The sequence below is a fragment of the Musa acuminata genome, chromosome BXJ2-9 (genome assembly GCF_036884655.1).
Source record: "Musa acuminata AAA Group cultivar baxijiao chromosome BXJ2-9, Cavendish_Baxijiao_AAA, whole genome shotgun sequence".
NCBI classification, from domain to species: domain Eukaryota; kingdom Viridiplantae; phylum Streptophyta; class Magnoliopsida; order Zingiberales; family Musaceae; genus Musa; species Musa acuminata.
The window spans coordinates 36645001-36659279 of NC_088346.1; the positions used below are offsets into that span (position 1 = coordinate 36645001).

Consider the following 14279-nt stretch of genomic DNA (forward strand, 5'->3'; position numbering starts at 1 on the left):
GATGAAAAATAATTATTTTACTATAATAATTATTCCTAACAATAGACCTTTTAATTGTAGTTTTAAAACTAATGTTTTGGTACAGGTACTTTTTATTATGGTTTCTAACTTTAGAAATAAAACTTGTTGTAGTTAGAGATATATAAATGAAAATACGGTGTTCATATACATCTCCTCTATCGGAATTCCTCACGTCCTAAAAATTCAGTGCAACCATTTGACTATTGCATTTATCATAATAATTAATATAACTGAATGAACCATGCATTAATATCGATGCATGACCTTCTATATATCCATCTAGTGTTATAATTTTGTATCATCGTTCCCTTGTAAATGCTCAGTGGAATTTGTCCAACTCATACAACTCTTCGTTGCGATCATAACAGTGGACTCTATACGTTATAAAATAGTGATGATGTGAGATTTATTGTCGGATGAACAAATCCATTAATTCATCGAATTTTACATGCATAAATTTCATTCCCTGTTGGATGACATGGAAATCTGCATCATCCAACATTAGAGCAGTGCAGTTTGTATTATCCAAAGCGCTGACGGCATGAGGTATTTTGTAGCGTGCAAGTTCATCAACAAGCATAGGTACATATCTGTTAAAAGTCATTGTCATTCAACACATCAGATTATGGCATGACATTAATTGTCGGACACAAATCAACATGCATAAATTTCATCTACCGCTTCAAGGACATCCAAGTCTTCATCATCCAACATCGCGGTTGACTATGTATTGATATGACTTGAGGTGTTTTGTAGCGTGCATATCCATCAACATGCGTAAATTTCATCTTTGTTGATGGACATCCAAGTCTTCATCATCCAACGTTGCAGTGGCCCTATGTATGATGTAAAATACTGATGACTTGATACTTTGTGACGTGCAAACCCATCGACATGCATCGATAGACAACTTGCAGGTATCACAGAAATCTAAATCTCCCATCTCGATGATATGTAGTTCTTGATATTTTTATTAGGCTTTCAAGAAAAATAGGTCTATCTATCATCTACAGATTGTAACAACGATAAGACTTGATTGTCCTCCTCTTTTTCACAACTCACTATTTGAAAACATGGCGTGGCTACATAGAGGACGACAGTGACGTCCCATCAAAACCTGAATTGTACTATTTGTTGGAGATGACCTTTCCAAGATAAAAAAAATCAACACACTATTACAGTTAAATACGCTTCTTTTCAATCAAATCCAAAGCAAAGAAATCTTCATCAGATTCACTGCTCGGCTCAATCATAAGATATTTTCTAAAACTTTGATATGATGAAGATTAATATCTCAGCTAATAGAAACTATCAAGCTTGCGGCGATTTAAAATAAAATAAAAATATAAAATTTGTAAAATAAAATTTATATGATTCGATTCTAACAATCTCCATCTTTATCTTTTCCACTTTATGTTTCAAAAAACCTATAAGTTATTAGTCTGAAGAATATGCAGTAGCTAATATAATCATTTTATAGTTCAAAAATTGAATTATAATTTTAGGTCATTGATGAGATCTCTTTGCTATCATACGAGCTTCATGTTTTACTGTAGAACCATTAAGAACTCATTTACATCTAATAATATTTTGTGAAGTGATAGATGAAACTAAATATCAAATGTTGTTATATACTAATTAAGACATCATATTCTTCACTTGCACTAGTACGAAGAATGTCGACCTCGAGAGAATCTAGATGATTCAACGGTGTAAAAAATACGATGAGAGATGGCAAGGAAAAATTTTTTAGGTTTGAATGTCATGTTTAGCCCGAGCGATCCTTTGATGACTTAAGGTTTTGTGATGGTGGTGTTAGTGATAATGAGAGATATATCTATGAACTCTTTGATGCGATTATTGATGTCACTCTCCGAAGTAGAATAGGTAGAGGCAATGTAATTGCACAAGATGAGTGGTCACTACAAGGAGATTAACGAGGAGGGGATATGAGCTATATGAGAAGTATCGGGACTTATCAATGAATTTTTGTCTAGAATTTTTTTCTGGACCCATTGAGATAATTGAAATAGGAAAACGAGGAACATCATATAAGTTCCAAAAAAAAAAAAAAATAGTGTTCATATGACTAAAGTGATGTGAAGATAAAATAATTTTTAATAAATCGAATATGAAAATTTTATTGGATGATTATGACTACTACCAAGGACTAAAAAAAAAGTTTAATTTATGATAATTGATATTTGTTTCAAATAACTTCTCAAAAGATTTTGAAGATTTAAGATTAGGGTTGGAAGATGATTGATTAAATAGATAGTAGATGTTACGATGAGTAAATGTTCGAACATGAGATATCCGTTGGAGCTCCCTATTTTATTAGATATCCAATAAGTCCCTTAATTATTGGATCTTGTGGATAAGATCCAATAAGAGCCAATGAGAGATTATTGGGTAGATACCTACTAATCTAAGAGGCTTGAGTGATTGGATAGAGATCCAATACCTAATAGGGTAAAATCCATTAGGATTAAGTTGATAAAGACATCTATAAATAGGAGGAAACCAAAGGAGCATATACTAGATCCTTTTTAGTTGCCACCTTCTATATTCTTTTCTCTCTCTCTTCTTCTCAGTCGACAACTACAATTTGGGGCATATAGGCAGCAAGAAGAGCTGGCTTCTTCTTGATCACGTGGTGCATGTCGAGAGGAGAATCATGTAGTGTTTTAAGAAGCATCTTCGTCGTATCTGTAATGTGGGTCATCGCTAGTGAGTAGGATAGTTGACCTCCTTTATCTTCTCTAACAGATCTATAGGTTTTCAAAGATATTTGATCTCTCTAGGTAACATATCTTTTATATACACATAGTTTTTAATTTTACGGATTTTTGTACACTAATCTTTGTATGATGATAAGAAACTTTTTATAAAAATTTGAGATTTTATTTTTATTCTTCTACTACACATGTGATACTGCCTCAGGTTTCCTAATACCTTAAGCATCTATTATTAAGATACTATCTTTTACTCCTAGATCTTGTTTCGAGATATACCTCACCGTTAAAAGCCATTAAGGAATATAGTTTACCAATTCTTCTTCGTTGATTTACTTTTATATTTCTAACTTTGAGTGTTTGTTTCTTCTTTTGGGTTGATAATTTCTTTAATTATGGACATTCATATTTGAAGTGTCTTGATTTTTTACATTCATAGCATATGATTACATCTTTCTTGATTTTACCTTTTATTGTTTCCTTCTTTTCTTACTAGATTTATCTTATTTTTTCTTATGAATTTTTTGAATCTTTTGTAAGAAGTGTCATGTCTTCATCCTCATCACTTAGAGCTTTCGCTCGACTTTTCTTTTATTCGTTATATGCTTTGCATGTCATTTCATAGATCATTAAAAATCAAGTTTTTTAAGAGGAAAGTTATTTAAGTCTTAAGCTTCTTAAATCGTTGTAACCTTTGGATCCCAGTTTTTGGAAAGAGACTTTAAAATCTTACTAACTAATTCAAGATTAGTATAAGCTTTAATAAGAGCTTTTAATTCATTAATAATATCTATAAAATAAAGGTTCATATGACCAATATATTTATTTGTCTCAATTTTAAATAATTCATAACTATGAACCAAAAAATTAATTTTGGATTCTTTTACTCTACTTATACCTTCGTGAATGATTTTAGGAGTGTGTCATAGATCATGTATAGTGTTATAAGTAGAAACTCGAATGAACTTATTTTTATTTAAAGTATAAAATAAAATATTAACAATTTTAGCATTTAAAAAAATAATCTCTTTTTAAAATCATTCTATTCATCCACTAGTTTAGAATATTTTTAAAAATCAAACTCAATAACATTCCATAAATCAAAATCTCTATAAAGCAAAAATATTCTCATTTAAGTTTTCTAATAAGTGTAGTCTATCCTATTGTGGTAGGATCAAGAGCGACACTAAGAGAGGGGTGAATTAGTTTGTAATGAAGTAAAATAGAATGCAGTAAAGAGAATAAGCAATAAGAAAAGAATACACCGGAATTTATAGTGGTTCGGTCATAGTGACCTACATCTACTTCTGATTCCTTCTCCGTTGAGGTCACCGGTATCCATTAAAGGTCTTCCTTCAATAGGCAAAGACCAACCATCTCTTTACAATACTACTAGTATTTATTTTGATGTTTTAGAGTAAAAACAATTCAGAATTTGATTGTATTGACAAAACCCTTTAAGTTCTTTTTTTTAACTCTATATCTTTTTTATTTACTATAGTAGTCGGTTTAATCTCTATTATCTCTTAGATATTTTCTTAAGTAGTGAATCTTTTTTTAAGTTCTGTATCATTATTTAATTATCCTTAAGGTAATGTGTCTTTTTCCCATTGTGATTTTAAACTTGGTAAATCTATTTATCTCATTTTTTAAAATTTTTTTAGTAAATACAACTATCAATCTTTTAAATTTCATTCCTCATTATCCCGGTATTATCTAGTTTCCCTATCAACTCTCTAACATTCTATAAATTACCCTCTACCCATTGTATATCATTTTAGGATAAAACTTTTTTTTTCCTAATAAAATCTTAATAAAATCTCACCGATCATATAAATAAGTTGACATGGAACTCCCAAACTTGAACAAAACTATCTTTTTTTTTTCCAATAAAATCCCACCAATCATACAAATAAGTTGACAAGGAACTCTGGCTCCCAAACTTACTCTTCAGGTCTAAACAACTTTCCTAACCAAAATACTACTGAAAATATGCATACCCCAAGCAGTAATACAGTCTAAAATACTCTTGATAATTCAAATAATCATAAATATAAAAATGCATGAATCCTCTAAACTAGATACTATATCTTAGATACAAATTAGCTTCAATATGCTTTAAATCAGAACCATAATAGTATCAAATAACTTAACAAAGACCAGTAGAAAATAGAAAGGATATGCCCCATCAAACCTGTAAACCTCAAGAATGTTCTTTAGCTAAAACCATATCCTAAATTAGCACTTTCTTGGAGACTGATGTGGGTTTAGGAGATAACCTATACAAGTCACTCTTTTACAAGTATTAGCACTAGGAGTAGGGAACTCAAAGTTTTGGCAGAGTTTACTTAGTTTTTTTCTCAAGAATTCTTACTCCTTTCTTGTTGCCTAAGTAGGATGTTTATAGGCCCCAAATGATTTTAAAAATGGAGTCAAAATTTAAAATTTTTGGGTCTTCCGAGTATAGGCGATACTACTGCCTGCACTAGGCGGTACCACCGCCTACAGCCTAACACTGGATGGTACCACCACCTGACACATTGTCACTGGGTGGTACCACCACGTAGTCTAGTGGTACCACCGCTTGATAGTCATGGAGATCAAGTTTTTGAGTTTTCCAACTCACAGGCGATTCCACCGCTTGACCCAACTTTTGGGTTACTAAATGAGCCTCCCAATGAGCCTAAATCAATTCCAATTAAGACCCAATTGGCCTCTAATTGAGTTAGTATGATTACACCAAAAGCTAACTTAATTAGCCCCCTAAACTACTTTTATCTTAGATAAATGATTATAAAGCATGAATCCTTTATTCAGCATATCATTGGTTTATCCAATGCATGTCTGATCCTTCGATGCATCGTCGTCTCCTTTGACGTATTACCCAATCGGCATGTTGACTCCCACAACATTCGATCTTCTTGGTGTAATGTTCGATCCTTCAGTTCGATGCCCAAATTCACGGCATGAGCCTTTTACCGACAGGTCGACCGATCCTCCGGCTCAATATCCAATCTTCTAACATGTTTACTTCGACCTAATATTTAATTCCTCATGTTTTAATCAATTTTCCTCTCCTTAATCGAAGCTAGTCCTGCATTACTCAAAACACAGATTAGATCACAAACTTATCAATTGATTTCATCATCAAAATTTGAGATTCAACATATTGAATATAGGAGGATGAGTGATATAATAACCCTTTTGATTGCTTGAAAAAGTCATTAATTCTCTCTTGGGTATTAATCCAACTAAGAGAACATTGCTTTGATTACAAAATATTAAGATTTTAATGACACTCAGAGGAGGGATGAATTAGTATAATAGTATTTTATAATCAATTTCTAAACTCAAACAAAATATTAACATATTTTGAAAACTTATTTGATGAAGTTAAAATTACGAGTAAAGAAAATAAAAATAAGTCACAAGTAAAGAGATACAAACTAGTTTATAATGGTTTAGTCTTCCTGGTCTATGTTTACTCCTGATTCATCTTCCCTCAAGGTCATCAGCTTTCACTACCAATCTTCTTTGATACGAGCAAGGATCAGCTACCCTTATTATAATTCTCTTTTTTAAGACTTAGGAGATAATATTCATACTCTTTTTATATAAGATCTTTTATCTCCTATAACTTAGAATTACAACTAAACTCACGGGAAGCAGAAGACTCAAACTATGCTCAAAAGGAGAACTTACATCACTTCACCAGCTCAGGAATGAATGCTCTATTAACTAAGCCGATATTTATAAGCTCTAAAAGATTTCAAGAATAGAGCCGAAAATTTAAATCCCAAAATTTAGGGTACAAGCGATACTATTGTTGTAACTTTTGATACAATCATAATTTTATACTATAGTAGTATCACATGCTAGTCATAGGTACCCTATAAGTCAATCATGTGAATGATGATATGTGTGACATGACTCGCACTTTTTTCTACTTATTATATTATATAATATTTTATTATTTTATATTACTTGTTGCATGAATATATATTATGATGTCCATGGATCTATGCAACGGGAATCAAATTGTGATGAGATCACGATAATGAGACCAATTCACCCTTAAACATAGACCATAAATAATTTCAGTCGTAGGTGTTTTATAAGTCAATCACGTGAGTGATGACATATGTGACATTATTTACAATTTTTTTGCTACTCAAAACCTGGGAGGCTGAACTCAGGAGATTCCAATGGCGGAATGGGTGCTTTAAACTTCTTTGAGTTTAAACAAAAAATAAAATTTATTAGTTGTATATAATTTAATAATAATTAATCTAATCTTTAAGTTATGATATATATTACTTGTACTAATGGCTTTAGCTATCTTCTTTCCACCAAGTCTAAGGGATCTATGTAATGGCATAATTATGCATATACTTGTAAAATTAAAAGTTATAAATAGAGGAATATTATATCCAAAGATTATGGGATAATAAAAAAAGATAAATTCAAACATAAACATATCACAAACTATATTAGAGAGTTCAATATCCTTATATTTTAATCAATTAATATGCCTAACTAAATAAATTAAAATCAAGTATGTGAGTGAGTATAACTTGAGTGTAACCCTTATTTGACAAAAGTATAAATATGAGAATTATCCCCAAAGCTATCCAAACTTCTCAAAACTCTTATGATTTTAACATATTTAGTATCACTTATTATAGTTATCCCTAATTTTAGAATAATTAAATTTAAAATATAAGATTTTTATATTGAATATGTGATCAAGTATAATGTGAGTGTAATGTGACTATAACCCCAATGTAACTGAAATTTAAATATAAGAATTCTCTTCAAATCTACCCAAACCTTTCCAAAAGATTAATAATATATTTCTAAGTTGTGTATCATTTTTTTGCTTGATTTTTGAGTGATTAATTGGTGAAATAGGAGATTACTATCATGAATTTACTATTTAGTATAGCTCAAGTGTAACTCAAATATAACTTATGTGTAACTCAAGTGTAAATATATCTAATTTTCTTTAAATCTATTTAAAATTTTTTAAACTATAATAGCATGTTTCTAACATAATTTGTATTAATTTTTTTTATATTTTTCTTGATTTTAGAGTCACTAGGTGGTGAAATAAAAGATTTTTTCCAAGATACATTAGCCTTACATTTTTTTGGTTATTCAACTTACAAAGTTTTGAAGAAGACATTAGTATCAACATAAAAAAATTGAGTTCTTTTCAATACCTTATTTTTGCAGTTGGTAATGCAATACTATTATTGCACCGTTCACAATTGGAGAGAAGATGAGGTCACTAGGGATGTGATGAGATTATCATCGTTCGAGAGAAGATAAGGTCATGGACAAAATTATAAAGGATGCTACCATAGTTGGCTACCGGAGAGGACCAAAGGATACCATAATAAAAAAGGAGCACAGGTTACATTGGCCACAATCGTCGAAGAGGAGAGGATATTGTTTTCATTCAAAGGAGAATGCTACCATATGAGAGAGGGGGATGCTACCACCATTCATTGCCGAAGACGAGAGGACTGTTTGTCACCACCCTCTATAATAGGGTTACAAATGTAACCCTAATCTCTCTGTCTCTTTTATTTTTTAATTCAAATCTAACCCGACTCATAATTTGATTAAATACACTTTGAAGGAACCGACCCAAATCAATTCAACTTGAGTCGAGATCTAGACAGAAGTAGCCTTTGGGTCGATCGCGTTTAAATTAAGTCGACAAAATCAATATTAAGGATTGAATAGAGTAGAAGGGTATTTTTTAAATTTTAAACAAAAATGATACCAAAAAATAAATATGGGGCCATCAAATGATAAAACTCCATCAATGGGTTTTTTTTTTTTAAATGCCCAGTATGAAACACATGGTTTTCTTTTTCTTGGATTAAGAAAGAATATTATATTACCAACCTAATAAAACTATCATAATTGACTCCACCACATGTGTTACTCACCTCCACAGTTTGTATATACTTTGATCGACAAAGGAATATGTTTGTACAGAAATATAAACCAAAAGTATAATACAATTCATTTAAAAAATATTGAGCATTCTAGCACAGAATTTTAATATTCATTTAATATTCTAGCTCACAATTTTTGGACTTGTAATATTGAGTATTAAAGAAACGTCCAGGCGTTACAAACTTAGTTTGTATCAGGAATTTAATATGCATGCATAAGGTTTGATAGTCTAAGGATTCACAGATCCCGCTCGGCATGGCCTGGTCGTTATCGTGGCCAAGTTATTCGTGAATGAAAACAGTGGCGCTTGCTGTCTCTCTCAAGACTGTTCACCAATCTTGCGGATGCTTCACTGTTCCACATGATTCACTAATTGATCGTGTTCTTCTCGCCACCTCACGCAGTAGATGATCATTATGATCGCCTGCATAATTTCTAATGATAAAAAAATAAAACTTTCGCTATATAAGGTGATGGAGTTTAGCAAGGAGGCATGCAAGAGTAGAAAACAAGCCACAAGCTGCAATGGCACTTAGCTTCCTCCTCCTCCTCCTCCTCCTCTTCGTTTTCATGCTCCTCTACTTTGCTTTACATTTCCTTCCCAAGCTAAGGTCTCGGAGTCAAGGGAAAGTACCACCCAATCCTCCACCCGTTCCCATATTGGGCAATCTGTGGCTCATCAAGTCCTTCTCCCAACTCGGCCACGTCCTCCGCCACCTCAAGGCTGCCTATGGCCCGATTGTGACCGTCTATATCGGCCGCCGCCCGGCCATCTTCATCATGGACCGCACCTTTGCGCATCGCTCCCTTGTCCAGAAGGGCGTGGCCTTCTCGCACCGACCACCACCCCTCAGCACCTCCCGCGCCCTTGGTGCCAATGTCCATACCATCAACATGGCTGCCTATGGCCCTCACTGGCGCCTCCTTCGCCGGGCACTCTCGTCCTACGTCTTCCACCCTTCCCACCTCGGCTTGCAAGCCGAGGCCCGTGCATGGGCCCTCGACGCGCTCCTCCAGGAGCTTATCTCTGAAGCCGAAGCTGGTGGAGGCATCGTTCAGCTCAGCGAGAGACTGCTGTTCTCTGGCTTCCGCTTGTTCACGCTTTTATGCTTCGGCGATAAACTTGAGGAGGAAATTATAAAGTCCATAAGGGACGCCCTAATGGGCTCGTTAAAGATCGCAGTTATGCTTCGCGTCTACAATCTTTTACCAAACCTTGCTTTGTTGGTGTTCTGGAGGAGATTGATCAAGTTCTTACGCATCCGGCAGCAGCTGGATGATCTTTTTGTCCCTCTCATCCGAGTCCGTCAACAGCAGCGTCAAAGCCAACGTGAACCTTCCCTAAGCCGGTCATCCTCCTACGTCGACACACTCCTGGAGTTCAGGCACGTCGACCAAGGAGGAAGAGAGCTTAGCGAGGAGGAGATAGTGGGCTTGTGCTCCGAGTTTCCTCACCGCGAGCGCTGAGACCACATCCACGGGTGTGGAATGGATCATGGCTAACCTTGTCAAACACCAAGACATACAAGAGAAGCTCTGGACGGAGATCGAGAGCGTCATGTGTGCAACACAAAGGGCGACGGTCGAAGAAGAAGATATACGAAGAATGCCCTATCTGAAGGCGGTGGTGCTCGAAGGGCTACGACGGCACCCGCCGGTGCATCTCCTCTTGCCGCACATGGTGGCCGAGGAGACTGTGTTGGACGGCTACGTGATACCGCGCGGAGCTATCGTGAACTGCTCGGTGGCGGAGATCGGACGGGACGGGAAGGTGTGGAGTGAGCCGTGGGAGTTCCGGCCTGAGAGATTCTTGGCTGGGGGCGAGGGGGAAGGCGTGGACCTGACGGGGAGCAAGGAGATCAAGATGATGCCTTTCGGGGCAGGGAAGAGGATGTGTCCAGGGATGGGCATCTCCGTGCTGCTGCTGGAGTACTTCGTGGCCAATCTGGTGAGGAAGTTCCGGTGGAAGGGCTTGGCGGGGGAGGAGGTAGACCTGTCTGAGAAGCCGGGGCTGGCTGTGGGAATGAAGAATCCATTCCGAGCTCGCATAGTTGGCAGAAACTAGTGAGACACGCCGTGGCTTGGATGCTGTCATCTATTTCCCTTAGATAATGTGTTACCTCTGAAGCCAGGTTACACCACCCCCCACTGTTGCTTCTGCTCCACATGATCGTGATGTAAGTGTTGGATATATCGTTGTCGCTCGTGTACTATCGTAAACCAACGAAGGTGTTGTCATTTTTCTTTTGTTTTCGTTATTCTAACGCCAAAAGCCATCCCTCCCACCAAATATGGTGAGTGAGTAGCGATAGATTCAATCATGGAGACTGAGTGACCATTCGGGGTTACCGACATCCAACGGCTGCTGTTGGTCTAATCACAACTGTTCTTCCCATTCATTCAATCTTAATATTGTTCAACAGTAATCTCGAAGGCCCAATTCAATAGATCACATGACTCGGGAATCTCGACGTAGGCAATATAAACAGTGGTAATAATAGTAGCACTAATAATAATAATAATAATTACTCATAAGGGATATCAAAATGATTATCGTGCTCAAAGTTACTAAAAAAAAACAGAGAGTGATTTTATTTTCATTGATATGATTATAAAAGAAAAATAAACTAATTGATTAAGTAACAAAAGAATTACATTAAAAGATTACAACAACAAGAAGAAGACGCTATAAAATTCCACCTGCTTAGTGTCGTCTATTTCCGGTCATAATTGTGATGCCGTCTCACGCAATTGTTATATCATTATTGTTCGCGCGAGGACAGTTAACCAGACATTTAATCAGGGTTAAGGCTAATGTTTGGCAATGGAGGCTAATAATATGAGTAAGCTATATAATGAAAACACTCTACTATATAAGCTAATAATATGGCATGTTATCAAGAACTTACCCATGGCTTATAGTGTCAACACTTAACGCTGGAAACTGTTACACCATCAAATTCTTACTATTGATGGATTGACCAATTTGGGTTTAAAAAAAGGAATTGTCTTATTATTTAAATAAGAATCATAATGAGTCTATTGCTCATTTGTTTTTCACTTGCTCTTTAGTGTAATTTGTATAGTTACTTTTTGAAAATATTTTGAGTACTCAGTTTAAATTTGTTTGTATTATGGGAATAAGATAATTGGTTCAATTAGAGAGATAATCTGACAAACAAAAAGTTTGTGGTCATGATAGTCTTTGTTGTGATAGTATTATGGCTCATTTGATGGGATGAGAATGATACTAAATTCTCAAATGGGATGAGTAGTGTATGATATAAACACTAGTACTATTGCTTACTTGTGAGATTATGTAGATAACAAAGAATTTCACTAGAGCAAGGGTAACATAAACTCAATAATAATGGCTTAGATAACATGGAACAAGTGAGAGGTGTTAGTTTCAATCTCTTAAACATACATATACAGTAATACTACACTTTTATTTGCATGCCATTTGGAAGCAAATAGCATATAATGAAACAATTATGCTAATAGACATGGGGGGTAGAGGATCTTAGTTTTGCTGGATTCTTTACCCTTTTGTATGACTTATCAATCACCACGAAGCCCCTTCATGATATTTAACTAATGTTATCGGATATATTTTATATTGTTTGACTTTTGTTTAAAGAAACAAGTTTAAGAAGATACATGCATCTAGTAATGAAAGCCACATGATAAATTGACAAACAAATTATGCTATATGGTGGATGACTTTTGAAAGGACTATACTTGTTTGTTTTGATTAGAGGTAATGATTGTAATTTCCTTTTTAAAATAATATGGTATCTTTCTTTGGAAAAAAAAAAGAAAAAGAACTTGACAATATAAATATTTTTAACTTCAAGCTAACAAGGTACAATTAGTAGATCCAATTGGTTGGAAACATCGTTTATAATAAATAAATATGATGATGATGGAGAGATGTGATGTGCTTATATATGCATGAGTTTTTAGTGGTCGGCAGGCATCGTGGTGTTCATGGTTGAAGCTAATAAGTATATGAGATTTTCCTAATTGTTTGAGGAAATCTCTCTACTCTGTTGAGGGAAATCCTCTAACCTATTGAGGAAAATTCTCTCTTCTAATCTGTATAATATGGAAGGGGGATATGTTAATAACAATCAACTTTTTCTATAACTTGTTTATCTATTTATTTTCTAACAGAAGCTCCCACTATGCCCACGTATTGCAGCACAACAACATTCCTTTTTATAAAATGACCTTCACACACTTGTTTCATGGGTGTTGCATCTCTTGACAACAAAATATGGACTCTGCTAATAATGTTTATGTCCACAAAATGTGCAAGGATATTAAATGATAGATAGATAAAGAGAGGGTAAATTATGCGATTAGAAAGGTTTTACTATAAGGATTATGATCAACCCAACTTGAAGGAATTGATTGGATACCAATTCATTTTTCGAGTATTATTGATTGCATTTAGAAAAGAGAAAAAAAATTGTATTATATTATATTTGCATTATATTATATTGTGACATTAAAACAAAGAATGACACAAATGAGTTAGAACGGATCGCCTGTATGGAATTTGCATTATATTATATTATATTTCACATTTAAATGGCTTGAAACATCACCTCCCATATAGCAAGAAAAGGAACATGGATCTTAAGTTAATTGTCATTTATTAAATCACTCACTGTTAAGTTGATTTGGACTTTAATGATATTCTTATTTCTCTAAAAGCCAGTCAGTAATTTCCTACCTAACAGTTAGTAAAGATCTTAAATCATTGATACTGTTGATTATTTAAATAATATGACTATGAGTCAAATTGATCCGACTGACATACATAACATTATACAATGTAATCCAAAATTTTAAATTATTAAGTTGAATGTCAACCGTAATATTATAAGTTACCAGCTCTGTCCATTTTTATCAACCGTAATATAGGTATCCTTTGCTCTCTTTTAATCATGAATATTTTCATGGCATTTTTTTCTCTCTCCCAATCTTAATGATGATATCATGTTTAGAATTTAGATAACATGAATATGAGTCAAATTAATTCACACTCACGTACGTAGTACGAACGAATAACTACAACCCAATGTTTATAACGATTAGATATGTACTGAGATTATAACTTTATGTTACTGCAAATTATGAAGATATATATGCCTACTATATATATAATGCAAATTATGGGTTGGTATTGAGTCCTTATGAATCATTATCATAATGAAATGTCTAGAAAGCGTCGTCATAAAAGTTACGTGATAAACTTTCATCGATCGTGACGTTGACCACAACAGCGAGGACATCTATATCAGTCTCACAGAAGCTCATACTTGTGCCATTATCATCATGTCGTCATTGTGAAACACTGCAATCCATCAATGATGTGACCTAAACATAAAGACGTGTCAAATTACATATGTGTTCCCACATATATAATAATTAGATGATTCATAGTCGACCGAGAGACATAAGGTACCATTATTGTGCGGCAAAAACACAAAAATTAAACCCCTTTTTGGTACGAATTAAACACGTTTTTCTTCACTATTCTTG

General features: G+C 34.3%; 1 pseudogene; it reads left to right on the forward strand.

Annotated features, from left to right (window-relative positions):
• The first annotated feature begins 9204 nt into the window (after nucleotides 1-9204).
• LOC135622135 (cytochrome P450 89A2-like) lies at nucleotides 9205-11018 on the forward strand (annotated as a pseudogene).
• The last annotated feature ends 3261 nt before the right edge of the window (nucleotides 11019-14279 follow it).